Source organism: Grammomys surdaster, unplaced genomic scaffold (genome assembly GCF_004785775.1).
Source record: "Grammomys surdaster isolate TR1022 unplaced genomic scaffold, NIH_TR_1.0 125834, whole genome shotgun sequence".
Classification (NCBI taxonomy): domain Eukaryota; kingdom Metazoa; phylum Chordata; class Mammalia; order Rodentia; family Muridae; genus Grammomys; species Grammomys surdaster.
Window position 1 is genome coordinate 1,659,881 of NW_021620662.1, and position 15,510 is coordinate 1,675,390.

Consider the following 15,510-nt stretch of genomic DNA (forward strand, 5'->3'; position numbering starts at 1 on the left):
AAAAAAAAAAAAAAAAAAAAAAAAAAAAAAAAAAAAAAAAACCTCCTGTCTGGACTTCTCTCCTTATTCTCTGTACTGAATGGTTCTGTGTGTCAACTTGACACAAGTTAGAATCATCAGAGAAGTGGCAACCTCAGCTGCGAAAATACCTACAAGATACCTATCTAGCTGTATGGCATTTTCTCAATTAGTGATCAGTGGGGGAGGGCCTAGCCCATGGTAGGTGGTAGCATCCCTGGGCTGGTAGTCCTGAGTTCTATGAGAAAACAGGCTGAGCAAGCCATGGGAAGCAAGCCAGTAAGCAGCACCCCTCCATGGCCTCTGCATCAGCTCCTGACTCCAGGTTCCTGCACTGTTCCAGGTCCTGTCCTCTCTACCTTCAGTGATGGACTATGATCTGGGAAGTGTAGGCCAAATAAATCCTTTCCTCCTCAACTTACTTTTGGTCATGGTGTTTCATCACAGCAGTAAAAACCCTAAGACAAATTAGTGCCAGGATAGTGGGTTATTGCTGTGACAGACCTGACCATGTTTTAGGAAGGACTGTGGAAGGATGTAGGAACTTTGGGCTAGAAGAACCATTGCATGTTGACACCTCAGTGGGATGTTCTGAAGGAGCCTAGAAGATAAGAACGTCGAGAGCGGTGGAGAAGATGGAAGCCTGGCTTGTGAAGTTTCAGAGAGAAGATTGAAGACTATCAGGGTCATTTGCTATTTTGATTTAAGACCCTGTGGTTCTGGCTAGCTAGGGCTAAAAAAATCAGCTGTAGCTGTGATTAACAAGATACCAGAACTACTTAAAGTGAAACCTCTTACATTTGTGGCTGGTTAGCTGGAGCTAAGAAATTAGTGGTGATTTAAAAAAGACCAGTATCACTGAGATAAAATCTTCTGAGAAGTATTTTCTGAGAGCACAGAGAAGCTGGGCTCCAGAGGCAGCAAAGGTTGTACCTCATGTTGGCAGCTGAACATGGTAATATGTAACAGTCACCCAGATAGTACTAGTTTTGAAGATATAAAGGGGTCATGGAGAGCAGCTAAGGCTTGGCACTGGGAGAAGCCACAAGAAGCCACTGGTGAAGGTGCAGCCTCAATGGCAGTTGAAGGCCCAGAACTGAAGAGGCCTCCAGAGAAGTTGAGGCTTAGCACCATGAAGACAACCTATAAGAGGTGATTGGTGAAAGTGTAGCTCAGTTAAGTAAGGGACCACAGCAGTTTTGGAGATGCCAGAACCATGGGACGACCACCAAAAACAGCAGCAATGGAGTGGAGCCAACCAGACCTAGAAAACAAGCTGTGTGTGCTGCAGAGGGAAGAGCTGGAGAAGTGACCCAAGCCCTATGGAAGAGTCCAGAAGACTGTGAGTAGATCCTGGACATTGGACAGTTTGAAGTTTGATTTTGATTTGATTGTGATTGTGCCCTGATTTTTTTCCTCTTGAAGTAAAAGAGTCCACAGTTGAGACTTTGAGTCTACATTTGAGACTTGGTTTTAAAAGTCTGGATTTTAAGATACTGGCTTTTTTTAAAGAGACTGAAATTTTAATGTGTTTGAATTTGTAAAGACTGTGAGACTTTTAAAGTTATAGATCTGGAAATGAGTAAGAAAGGAAGAGTTATGGCTTACTAGCGATGTATGTATGTGTCAAGTTGACATGGGGTCGTTGTACTGGCTGGTTTTGTGTGTCAACTTGACACAAGTTAGAGTAATCAGAGAGAAAAGAGCATCAGTTGAGAAAATGCCTCTATGGATCCAGCTGTAAGGCATTTTCTTTTAGTGATGATCAATGTGGGAGGGCCCAGCCCATTGTGGGTGGTGCCATCCCCAGGCTGATGGTCCTGGGTTCTATATGAGAGCAAGTCAGTAAACAGCACCCCTCCAAGGCCTATGCATCAGCTTCTGCCTCCAGGTTCCAGCCCTGCTTGAGTTCCTATCCTCCCTTCCTTCAACTATGGACTATGATCTGGAAGTGTAAGCTAAACAAACTCTTTCCACCCCAACTTGCTTTTTTGGTCATGGCGTTTTGTTACAACAATAGGAACCCTAACTAAGACACTCTCTGAGGCAAAGAGTATTCAGATGAATATGCCAGGCTGTTACTATTCATAAGAATCCTTTATTCCTCTCTTCAAATTCCTCCCAAGAAGGCTTCTCAGGCATACAAGGGAGATGCTGTCCAACTGACTGTCCTGCACATGAGTGTTTTCATACATTTGAAAAAAGGTAGATCTAAGGGTCAGTCAGTCAGCACTGGGTATAGAATACTGACCAAAGGCACAAAGCCCTACACCTAAAATAAACACTGTAGTAGCAACCAACAGTGACTTAAAATTAGGAAAAAAATAGTTTTTCTCATTAGCTGAACTTTCAGCATTATGAATATGAAAGATTTGTAAAGGCAATACAACTATGTAGAAACCAGGTTATCACCGGGCAGTGGTGGCACACGCCTTTAATCCCAGCACGTGGGAGGCAGAGGCAGGTGGATTTCTGAGTTCGAGGCCAGCCTGGTCTACAGAGTGAGTTCCAGGACAGCCAGGGCTATACAGAGAAACCCTGTCTCAAAAAAAAAAAAAAAAAAGAATGAAAGAAGGAAAGAAAGAAAGAAAGAAAAGAAAAGAAAAGAAAAGAAAAGAAAAGAAAAGAAAAGAAAAGAAAAGAAAAGAAACCAGGTTATCTGCTCTTTGTTCTAGTCTGGTTCTTATCTGTCAACAATGTGATGGCCAAACCATCACTACCACAAAAATCATCCAAACTAGAGCCACTTGGGACATCAACTATATTCCCAACTATAACATAAACCCCTTTAAATTGTTCTTTCTCTAACAGAGACTATGAGCTACTATTTTCTAGATGGTAAGAAGTACTGTGATTCTTTTACAAAGAGTTCCATTTGTGTAGAGATAAGTAACAGTGTTTTAATGATGAATCATTAAAATAGATCCTGTTTGTAATAATCTGTATTTTTCACACAAGAAATTTTCAGAGTGTTTAGGTTACAGAACAATACTTCTGCACCAATCTAACAAGGCAGCACTTGTAAGTACTCTCCAACTTGGAGACACCATACAGACAATGCTATGCTGGTCATAGCTTGAATTCAGTGAAGGCTGCAGAGGATTTTATCACTAACCTCAGCCACTCGAAGTGACTAAGAGGACAGTAAGGGTGGTCGCTACCCTCCAAACACACTGGTTTCCACGTGTGTTCAAAGGATTGATTAGTATACAGCTCTTTAAGTTTGAGTTCATTTTCTTCATTTCAAGTTATTCCTTTTGTCTAGACAAAAATCCAAGTACTAATTCAAACTAAGAAAAGGAAAGAAAGAAAATACTATCCATTCCCTACACTAGCAATTACGGAGCTATGAAACAGAAAACTTGGTAGATTAATTTCCTACTCTTGTACCAACCAAGATACTAATGATACAGAAAATAAAATGTTAGCAGGTACAAAGCCGGTTTTATGTTCCAGTTGGTAAACTGGTAAAGATACTTCCATTTAACCAGCAAGCAGTCAGAGTGCCCACTCTAACACTAGGGGGCAGGCACATTCATCTAATCTTAGACACTGAGATCAGTATTCCCAGGCAGTGGAACAGGAAGCAGGTTCTTAGGGCTGCTGGTCCAGAGGCTTAGCTAGTACACGTTATTTCTAAGTCACTCTTATAAATCAATCTGCCTTACACCACAAACAAGACATAACTTACAGCAGCAAATAGTACCATCTGTGATTACTCCTTTTATGGAAAAGCTCCCTCTTAAGATTAAGACAGTGACAATTTGTGATGATTTGTATATGCTTGGCCCAGGGAGTGGCACTATTTGGAGGGGTGGACTTGTTGGAGTAGGTATAACCTGGTTGGAGTAGATGTGTTACTGTGGGTGTGGGCTTTAAGACCCTGCTCCCAGCTGCATGAAAGTCAGTATTCTGCTGAAGATGTAGTACTCTCAGCTCCTCCTGCACCACACCTGCCTGGATGCTGCCATGTTCCCACCTTGATGATAATGGGCTGAACCTCTGAACCTGTAAGCAGCCCCAATTAAGTGTTGTCCTTATGAGAGTTGCCTTGATCATAGTGTCTGCTCACAGTAGTAAAACCCTAAGACAGAATTTGGTACCAGGGACTAGGGTATTACTGTGATAGGCCTGACCATGCTTTTGTCTGGAAAAATGTGGAAAATTCTGATTTGGAAAACAGTAGAACGCTTTAAGTGGAACTTAATGGGCCAACCTAGTAGGAATCTGGAAGACAGTGGTGCTGAGGGTGATTTGAACTGTGTAGCCCTGCTGGCCCAAGAGGTTCCAGTGGAGAAGAACTTTAACATGTGGCTAAGAGATGGTTTTTGTGATATTTTGAGGAAGAATGTGGCTACGTTTTGCCATTGTCTGAAGAGACTGCCTAAGGCTAAGGTAAAGAGATTTATATTAATTGCATTGACAAAGGAAGTAAGTCTCAAAAAAGCCCAACAGAGACTTTGTTCTCTGGTTAAGTCTGATAAAGAACATTTTAACAAACATAGCAAGCTGAGAAAGTTAAAACACAAAATATATAGTTTAAGTATTAAAGGGACACCAGGAAGTGCATGGAGCTGAATCTTGTGTTCAAGGATATTAAACTGAATTAAGGGAGTAGTAGCCTTGGGACAAGATTCCACCCAGCTAAATTTAGGTCCAGACATGGTAGTATAAACCTTTAATCCCAGGAGGCAAAGACAAGCAGATCTCTGAGTTCAAGGCCAGCCTAGAACAGAGCAAGTTCTAGGTGAAGTAAAACTTAGATCCAGGCTTGGTAGACCACACCTTTAATCCCAGTGCTTAGGAGATAGGCATGCAGCTCTCTCAAAGTCAGTCTTCCACTAACAGCCTTCAGATAAAGATGTAGAAAGATCTCTCAGCTTTGCCTGTACCACGCCTGCCTAGATGCTGCCATGAACCTCTGAACCTATAAGCCAGCCCAATTAAATGTTGTCCTTTATAAGACTTGCCTTGGCCATGGTGTCTGTTCACAACAGTAAAATGCTAAGACACAACTCTCTTCCTTAGGCCTTGCAGCAGGACTAATGAGTCTTGGTCATTTGTAACAGCCCCTCACCTTCTTGTGAATACCTCAAACCCATGCATGCATTCTTACTGCCCTCTGTAGTGGTGTGAGCCAGAAGTCCCCTCTAGTCTTTGGCATGTGAATACTTGGTTTCCAGTCAGTGGCCCTGTTTTAGGAGGCTTGAGAGCACTGGCCTTGCTGGAAGAAGTCACTGTGGCTGGACTTGCAGAGTTCAAAAACTCAGGCATTCCCACTTTCTCTCTGCTTCCCACTTCTGGTTTCAGATGTGAGCTCTCAGCTATTGCTGCTGCCACATATCCCTACCTTGTAGAACATCAAATAAACCCTTCTATAAGTTGCCATGATCATTGTGTTTTATCACAGCAACAGAACAGTAACTAATACACACTTGCTTACTAGTTATAAAGTGCTTTTAAAGCTGAAGGTAAATTTAAACAAGCACTGTATTTACATTTAGTGATAAGTACTTTGACATCTGAAATTACTTTTAAAGCAAAATAATAAAAATTCTAAATTTTAGCACAAAGAACACATCCAACTTCCTTACTTGCTGCCTTCTAATTCCCCACACAACTAAAAAAATAACAATTATTATCTCCAACTGAACCTTACATTATGCCAAGTGCTGTACAGGTAAAGCTGTACAGGTAATGTTACTGTTATAGTAACCCTCTGACACACATGCTGCTTCACAATTTTAAGCACTGACCACCTGGTGCACCATACTTGCCCTTCTGAATTCTACTCACAAGGCTGTGGAAGTTATACAATTTGTGGCCAAAGACAGGTCATTCTACCTCCAATAGAGCTGTTTTATGTTGAAAGTAAAAATAAATAAGAACAAAGGACATTAAAACTAGACACCTGGCCGGGCGGTGGTGGCGCATGCCTTTGATCCCAGCACTTGGGAGGCAGAGGCAGGCGGATTTCTGAGTTAGAGGCCAGCCTGGTCTACAGAGTGAGTTCCAGGACAGCCAGGGCTACACAGAGAAGCCCTGTCTCGAAAAACAAAACAAACAAACAAACAAAAAACTAGACGCCTTGCTGGATGGCATTAAAGCAATGGATGGGGAAATACACAGCTACATAACATCTAGGCTATAATCTTGGTGGATAAGAGGTGAGTAGCTACAAACACAGGTCATGCCAGCATCTACTTACAAAACTGGATAAGTTATCCAATGTCTTTAAATCTCAACTGTCTAATCTGCACAGAGGATTTCAAATGATTGTACTATCTCATAGAAGTATTAAAGATTAAGTAAGAGACTGTATATATAAACTATTGGTCGATATTTTGGCACACAGTATTTATCATGCTGTAAGCTGCATATCTCTTACTCCAAAATCTCAAGAAGTCCAACTGTTCCCAAATCAGAAATTTTCTGTATGCCAACATGACAGTCAACAATTATGGATTCTGGGACATTTCAGATTTCAGTTTTGTAAATTAGGATAATCAATAATGGCTATGGGAAACTCCATCATCCTGTTTGCCTTTGATCAAAAAGTTCCAAGAGATTTCTCCTATTTAAGTATTAAGTTCAAAATCAGGGAGCCTTATGGCGTGATCTCAGCACACATTAGATTTGCATTTATTCGGCTCCAGATACTAGTGGTCTATCAGTATACACAGCTCCTCCACTCTTACAGACACCCTGTTACAGTGGACAAAGATCTACCAGTAAGCAATGTTGGAGGTGAAAGGAAAGAACACTGTAAGCAACCAAGTAACTTGGGGGTTCTGATGTTGTGCCTGACTCCCTGCTTCCCTTTGCTTTTTCTACTAAGACACAAATCCTATACAGACCCTTTGTAACTCAGTATCAAATACTGCAAAACTAGACTGGCATACATACTTTAAAGGGCAGTGCTTTCCAAAGACACTGTAGTTTGCAGGTGTTGCCACCCTTTGGCTCAGGTAACCCAGCATGAAGACTCCTCCTTTGACACCTCTGGTATAGCCTGCAGCAGTCACATGAGGGGTCAAGGTGAATATAGACGGAATCATGACAGACACGTCAGCCTCCCTACCTCCATAGCAGGTTTTCATTTTGCCACCGTTTCCTCAGCCAACTAAAGTTAGCATCATCAGACTTCCACTATTTCTACTCACAATGCAGTGAAATACCTAATTCCTTTAGGTAAATTACTTCTGCACTCCAGTTGTATTTTAAATATTTTCTTTAGGCTGATTGTTCTGCAGTTACTGTGTGCTGGGTCTGAGACTGAGTTTATTTGTATTTCTCCTGACTGACATTCTCTGAGCTTTACATATGTAATATCAAGTATACTTCTACAGTTTATAGTAGACTCTTCCCCATTCTTCTGTTTCTTTTTGGAGGGCAAATGAGATGCATACTAGAACAGAGATTTGGGGACCTAGTTCTTAATCACTTTCTTCAATTCACCTGTCTGTTGAAGCTTCACTATCTCTTGGAATTATATCTTGGAGCTTTGTAAGAATTCTTTGTGTCTCTGATAGAATTTATATTGCTTCAGAGAATAGTCAAATTTGCTTGAGCTAAGCTGCCCAGGAATAGCATCACCTAGTCACTGTTTTAAAGCCACTGCTGGAGAAAAGATGACAGCTAAATGCAAACGATGATGAGATCTGTCACTCTAATAAGGACTCCCCCACAGCTTAATCTGGTCAATGTTGTTCGAGTAACTTTTATTCCAAGTGGTCACAGCGTGAGTAGAAGTCAGCAGTGGAGGAAGGGGTCAGGGGTAAAGCTGCTTTGTTTAATCTTAGCTCTGTGACATCAGAAGATCAGAGCTGACAAATGGTCATGTGATCCTATCACCAGGACACCAGATCACAAGCAAGTTAGCAATGAGTGAATACACTGGAAGATAAAAACAAGCCGTTTTATAAAACTAGGGCTGGGGGGGGGGGGGGAAGGGGAAAGGAGAGGGAGGAAGGGGACAAAAGTGGAAGACATGGAAGGGGGAAAAAGTAAACTTGATAGCCTGAGAGCTGTGGGCTATCCCTCTTGTCAGCCCTCTCCTATCTGTCTGGAGTGACTTTTACTGTAATAAACTGTGCTTGCTCGGCTCTTCTGTAAACCCATTTGAAATTTCCTTAGCTGGCAGGCGAGAACTGAAAGAGCCAGATAACAATGGTAAGAATGAGATATAAAAACTGATAGAGAATATCAACTGTAAGAAGTATGATGTCGGGCGGTGGTGGCGCACGCCTTTGATCCCAGCACTTGGGAGGCAGAGGCAGGCGGATTTCTGAGTTCGAGGCTAGCTTGGTCTACAGAGTGAGTTCCAGGACAGCCAGAGCTACACAGAGAAACTCAAAAAAAAAAAAAAAAAAGTGTGATGTCTGCCTTAGTGAGTATCCTAGAAACTACCTGGCACAATAAAACACACCTCCTTATCCACTATTCAACCAGTAGGGAAGGGGGAACCTACTATGAGAGCCTGTCATGGTTTGAATATGCTTGGCCCAAGGAGTGGCACTATTAGGAGGTGTGGCCTTGTTGGGTAGGTGTGTCACTGTGGGTGTGGCTTTAATACCCTAGCCCTAGCTGCCTGGGAGTCTTCCACTAGCCGTCTCCAGATGAAGATATAGAACTCTCAGCTCTGCCTGCACCATGCCTGCCTGGATGCCACCATCTTCCTGCCTTGAGGATAATGGACTGAACTTCTGAACCTGTAAGCAGCCCCAATTAAATGTTGTCCCTATGAGAGTTGTCTTGATCATGGTGTTTGTTCAAAGCCTAACTAAGACAGAGCCAGGTACCACAGACTGGGGTATTGCTGTGATAGGCCTGACCGTGCTTTTGTTTGGAAGAATGTGGATTTGGAGACTTTGGATCTGGAAAGCAGTAGAATGCTTAAATGGGACTTAATGGGATATTCTAGTAGGAATATGGAAGACATTGTTACTGAGAGTGATTTGAATTGTGCAGAACTGGCCAACGAGGTTTCAGTGGAGAATTTATTTCAATATGTGGCATAGAGACTGTTTATGTGATACTTTGGTGAAGAATGTGGCTACCTTTTGCCCTTGTATGAGAGTCCGCCTGACAGTATGGTGACAAGACTCAGATTAATTGCATTCACAAAGGAAGTCTCAGAAACACCTATCATAGATTTTGTTCTCTGGTTAAATTTCATGAAGAGCATTTTAAACAAGCTTAGCAAGCTGAGAAAGGAAAAATATAAAATATATGGTTCAAGTATTAAAGGGACACCAGGGAGTGAAATGGAGCTGAATCCTGTGTTCAAAGCAGCATGACCCCACCCAGCTAAATTTTGATCCAGGCGTGGTAGTATAAGCCTTTAATCCCAGGAGGCAAATACATGCAGATCTCTGAGTTCAAGGCCAGCCTAGAACAGAGCAAGCTCTAGGTGAAGAAAAACTTAAATCCAGGCTTGGTGGACCACACCTTTAATCCCAGTGCTTAGGAGACAGGTATGCAGGTCTCTGAGTTCAAAGTCAGTTTAAAGAGCAAGTTCCAGAACAGCCAAGCTTAGGTAGACAGGGAGTCAGAAAACAACACTGGTAATTGAATAAGGGGGCAGGCCATGTTCCAGCCCCAGCAAGCAGCAGAACACTGCCATTTTGGCTACGTGGCTCTGGCTTTAGAGTGAAAAATAGAAAGGAGTACTGGGACAACTGAAGCTGGTTATCTGGAGCTAAGAAATTACCTGTGATTAAGAAGGGACCAAAATCACTGAGATGCAATCTTCTGGGAAGTGTTTTCTAAGAGCACAAAGAAGCTGTGTTCCAGAGATAGGCAAGGTTGTACCTCATGCTGGCAGCTGGACTTGGTAATGTGTAAGAGTCACCCAGGTGGTACTGGTTTTGAAGGCTTGAAGGCAAGGGGTTAAGAAGAGCAGCTGAGGCTTGGCACTGTGAGAGGCCATGAAAGGCCTCTGGTGTCTGTTCACAGCAGTAAAACCCTAACTAAGACAGAGCCTGCAGGAATTCAAACTGTAAGGTGTCAGAAAATCATTTCTACTTGTGTTTATAAATAAAGAGATTTTTCTAACTTATTAAGAAATAAAGTAAGTAGGCTAGAAAGACAGTTCAACCAGTCAAGTGCTTGCCACAACACATGAGGACCTGTGCTCAATGCCCTGACCCCATAGAGACATGAATACCTGATCAGTGCTCTAATCTTAAAATCTATTTAAAATCTAAATGTCTCCCAGCAGGAGACACAAGGAAGATCCCTGGAGCTCACTTTTCACAAAAACAAAACAAGGTGGACAGTGCCTAAGGAATAACAACAGAGGCTAACCTCTGACCTTTACATGTATGCACCACAAAGACATCAGTACGTGTACATAGTATTATGCCATAAACATGAGATCTCTTGGAAAATCAGATTCCACTAGCATTTGGAAAGTGTTAATACTGTCAAATTAACAGGATCTACAATCACCCAGGAAAGCAGCTTTTGGCCTTGCCTGTACCTATCTCCTTGATTAGGTTAACTGAGAAGTTAGGCTGGAAAGGCCCACCCTAGAATTGGGAAGTACAGGCTGGTTCTAAACTGAATGGAAAGGGGAAGCGTTGCACTGCAGCAGGAATGCAACCTGACCACTAGAACCCCCCCCCCCCCAATGACAGACCATTATCAACTGTGAGCCAAAATCAGCCCTTTCTCTTAACAAGTTGCTTTTGTTAAGGGCATTTTATCACAGCAACAGGAATGAGGTGGCATGCTGACCCTCTTATTCAGCAGTCACATGGTAATTTGTCTTTTATCATACCACATGTCCTCCTTTGGAGTGGTGCTTCAGGGGTCACATGCATCACTCAGAAAGGAGGGAAAGTAAAAACTAGGGCTGCAGAGATAGTTCAGTCTGTCATGTGCTTGGTGTGCAAGCATGCGTACCTGACGCTGATGTCTGATACCCACATACAGGCCAGGAGCACCTCCCAGCACTGGGGAGAAAAACAGGATTCTTGGTGTTTGCTAGCCATCTACTCAGGTCCAGTGAGAGACCTTGTGTTACAAACAAGGTGGGCTGTGACTGAGGAGATACAACAGCTCAGGTTGTTCTCTGGCCTCCAAATTGTAAGGGTAAAAATTAAAACAGCTTAACAGAGACCACAAACAACTTGGCAAAGACCCCAGGACAGTTTGCTGAGCTTGCTGAGAATAGCCATAATAAAAATATCAAGCCCCTCTAGGGACGAGGTGACCAGAAATGTAGAAACAACCAAAGACATATCTTGACCAGTCTAAACATGCCCAAGTGAGTAATGGGCCACCTGGTGTTTATCCTAGAAGGTCTGAGGCTTCATGGTCAAAAATAGTGGGCCATCCAACCTGTCAAAATGATTGCTTACGCAAAGTGCTGATGTTTGAAATATCCAATCATATGTAACCGCGCCAGAATTTCCCACTTTTCCCTTCCCCCTTGTGCCTCCCCCTATAAAAGTTCTAAACTTCCTGGGGTCTTCATCGAAATTCTCTCCCCTGCGTGGGATGAGTTTCGATCCAAGGGCCCTTGTTAGTAAACTGCCTTTTGCCATTGCATCAAGTAAGTCTCTTGTGTCTCCTTGGGTGCGCGCTAATTGGGACTTGAGTTGGGGTCCTCTTTCTGGGTCCTTACAAAATGAACATGCACACAGTTGTAGGTGTGCCTACATACACATGTACCTGTGTATACACATATATTAGTAACCATTGGCAAAAGCTGTATAATGGGATACAGGGATCTTTATTTTGTAAAAAATAGTTTTGTGTATGAGTGAGTATATGCTGCATATGTGCAGCGCCTGCAGAGGCCAAAAGAGAATGTTGGGTCACACTGAGCTGCCTCATATCGATGCCAGACACTGAACTCAGGTCCTCTGCTATAGTAGTATATGCTCTTAACTGCTGAGCCATCTCTCAAGCCCTGGGTTCTTTTGAGAACCATTGGTACTGAGAACATACTGTCATTCTTAACTTGTTCTGCATGTTGCATGCAAGTTTTCTTTTTCTTAAGAATTGTATTTTGTACACAATCAGTTTTGTAAAATCATGCTTTGGACTATTAATGGTGTTGAGATAGAATAAACAAATAGTTTTCATTGTATCTGACCATTGTTAAATGTCTGCTACGAGGATGATTCATGAGCCATTCTTGTCACTCACATAGCTGGGTCAGTTAAATTCCAGCGCAAACCACTGAAAATACTGAAATAGAAAAGGCAAAAATTGCCCTGGAGAAGCTGCGGGCCCTTTAGGAAAGCCCCACATTGGAGAGGGCACAGGTGTGGCACTGATACTGCTTGAGGTTCTTAGGCCTGCTTTAATGGCTTTGGAGTGGGCAGTTCAAGAGCGATCTCAGACGAGAGCAGTGGAGAACGAACCAGTGATTTTCTTTTTGCCACAAGTTCTAGGTATCTGCCCTGGAAGCAGTGCCCTTGCTTCCATGGGATGGTTTATCTTGTTGAGTTTTAAGAGTCAGATGTGTTGGTGGCAGCTGATACGGTGAGAGCAGGGTGGGATAGCCTGCGGAGGGCATGCAGGGCAAGGAAGCCAAAAGCAGCAGCTCTTCAGGGATGAGTACATGGAGAGAAAGAGTTAAGTGTTTCGGGGTTGAATGCATGAATTGGGCAGTGAGTGTAGAAACAGTATGTTTGAGGGGAAGGGAGCAACAGGTTGTAGTAGTGGGCTGAGACAGAGCCATGACTTTACTTCCAGCTTCAGACATTACTAGTGTGTGTGTGTGTGTGTGTGTGTGTGTGTGTGTGTGTGTGTTGTTCAATTCAGATGGTTACTCTGGATGTTACAATAAATTTCCTCTACACATATATCATACATGACTTGGCAAGAATAATTGGGAATTGGCCTCCATGGGCATGTGTTAATTAACAACAGTCTAGTAAGTTGGCATCCTCTAGAATCTAAGGTCTGTGGTTGCTGTGTCTATGTAGGCCAAGCCACCCAATATGGCACCCTTTAACATGGGCCTTGTACCTGGGTTAACTTTAGGAGCAGCTAGAAAGTCTTTAGTTACTCAAGAGATTGGAAATCAGGACAGTACAGCAATGTACACTTTATTATTGATTTTTGCTTTTTTAAAAAAATTTCATTCTATTACTAAGGTTTCATTAAAAACAAACTGAAAAGAAAATCAAATTAAGAAAAATTAAACCTGAACAGTCGAATTGATACAAATTTCCTCCTGTTTGTGAGACTTCACTATTCACCTTGATTCTGTCTTGGCCTTTAAGGATCAACCTCATAGACTTGTGTATAGAGTGACTGAGGTTAAGGAGTTGGAGCTTTTGAGCAGACAGAGAATGGATGAATGGCTAGTGGATCTAGTTTCTGGAGTGGGGAAGATATTGAAAAGAACTGATGTCATTAGTTTAGAAATGAAAGGGGAAAAGGAAGGAGTTACAAAAACCAAACAAACAAAACAGTGGAAACCTAAGTTTTGATACTGGCACATCACCCATGTTGGCAAGTACCCAGTTCTGAAAGCACCACTCATCTCAGGTAAGAGCCAGTTTAGTGGGTTGAGTTCTGGTTGCTTATACACATTTTATTCTGTACAGAGTATAGTTTTGATTCTTATCGGTATTTTTAGCCAGAGTAGAAAGTGCTTTTAATTACTTATACATATTTATTTTTCTGTAAAAAAGATATGTTTGCTTGTTCCATATTAAATTTTTTGCAGAGGCCAGATGTGGTGTGTCACATGTCATTCATGCCAGCACTTGGAGGCAAACACGGGTGGATCTCTGAGTTCAGGATCAGTTGATCTGTATAGCAGTTCCAGGATTATTCAGGGTCACACACACTGTGAAATCTCAAGAAACAAAACAAAAGAAACAAAAAAAAGAAACATGCCTTTGAGGCTTTGGGAAGTTAGATTGTGTAAATTTAGGCAATGGAAAAAGAAAAATGGAGTTTGGGAATAGTTATTGACCTTAATCCCTAAGCCAGAAGCTGATTCAAAATGTTAGAGAGCTTAAATTGACAGAAAATGGTATGAATGACAGAATGTAACCTGGGGCAGGTGGGTGAGCTGGAAATGGCTGGTGCATGGGTACTCTTCTCTCAAGGCTGCTACCCCATCCTGTGCTCCAAAGTGCTACATGCTCCCTAATGTCTTAAGTGATTCCACAGTTCACATCAACACAAATGGTACTTTTGAAGTACAGAACTTAATGATTTAATTTTTAATGATTTATATCACCAAAGTTATGATTTAGATTGGAAGAGGTAAGTGTATGTTATCAATATGTTTAAATACTGAAGTCAACTTTATTATTGTTCAGCTTAATTAAAGAAAAGAATTGCCTATAACCAGGGATGGTACACATAACTTCTCCTTGGTAATTTAGAATTTTCATGAAGAAAATAATTTCAATTTTGTTCTGCTAAAGGCCAATAAGATGACTTCCAGAGGAATATGTCATTTTAATGGATGGTTTTTTTGTCATATAGGATGTTTATAAGTCGATGAAACTGACTCAGATTTTGTTTTTTAAAATTTATTTATTTTATATGTGTGAATACAGCATATACGCACACACACGCGCGCACACACGAGTACACTGTTGCTGTCTTCAGACACACCAGAAGAGGGCAGTGGATCCCATTACAGATGGTTGTGAGCCACCATGTGGTTGGTGGCTTGAACTTAGGGCCTTTGGAAGAGCAGTCAGTTCTCTTAACCTCTAAGCCATCTCTCCAGCCCCAGATTTCATCTTTAAAAATAGACAGTGTATACCAGAATTTAAATTTGTCTTAAAAGGACCACAGATCCTAGCTCTATAATTACAATATGTATTTCTAATATTTTTATTGTTTTGAATATTTCATTGTAACCATCTCTATTAGTGCTTCTTAGACTACAGCTGAAATGGACATTATTTGAAGTTGACTGAACATGACTGAGGTGTACAGCAGGAATAAAACTTCATTTCAAGGTAGATGAGTCTTCATCCCATGGTCATAAACAGTGAAGAAGTAAAGCTAGGTCTAAATAAAGCACTAGATAGCTCTGACATCCTTGAAAGTTGTAACATAAGCAGTTCTGTTATATGGTACTGCAAAGATGATGATTTGGTGGATAAAGTGCTTCCCTCATGAATATGTGGACCTTGGTTTTGATTCCTAGCACCCTGGTTAAGAAGTCAGGCTTGGTGGTATGTATCTGTTATCCTGAGACTGGAGAGATGGGGACAGGAGGATCTCTGGGGCTTGCTGGCCAAAATGTGTACCTAAATTGGTACGGCCGAAGTGCAGTAAGAAATACATGGTGGTGGTTGTATGCCTTTAATCCCAGTAGGCAGATCTGTGTGAGTTTGAGGCCATCCTGGTCTACATATTGAGTTTCAGGACATCCAGAGCTACCTCAAAGTAGCTTTAGCTTGTCTTAAAAGAAGATGAAAATAAATAGGGATAGAAGGAAGGAAGGAAGAGAAAGGGAAGGGAAGGGAGGGGAGGGGAGGGGAGGGGAGGGGAGGG

The 15,510-nt window shown here is 41.9% G+C and overlaps 1 protein-coding gene across 3 annotated transcripts in view; it reads right to left on the reverse strand.

The window, feature by feature from the left end:
- Positions 1-15,510, reverse strand: part of Fbxw7 (F-box and WD repeat domain containing 7) — a 160,308-nt gene that overhangs the window by 82,689 nt on the left and 62,109 nt on the right. The gene's annotated exons all lie outside the window — the stretch shown is intronic.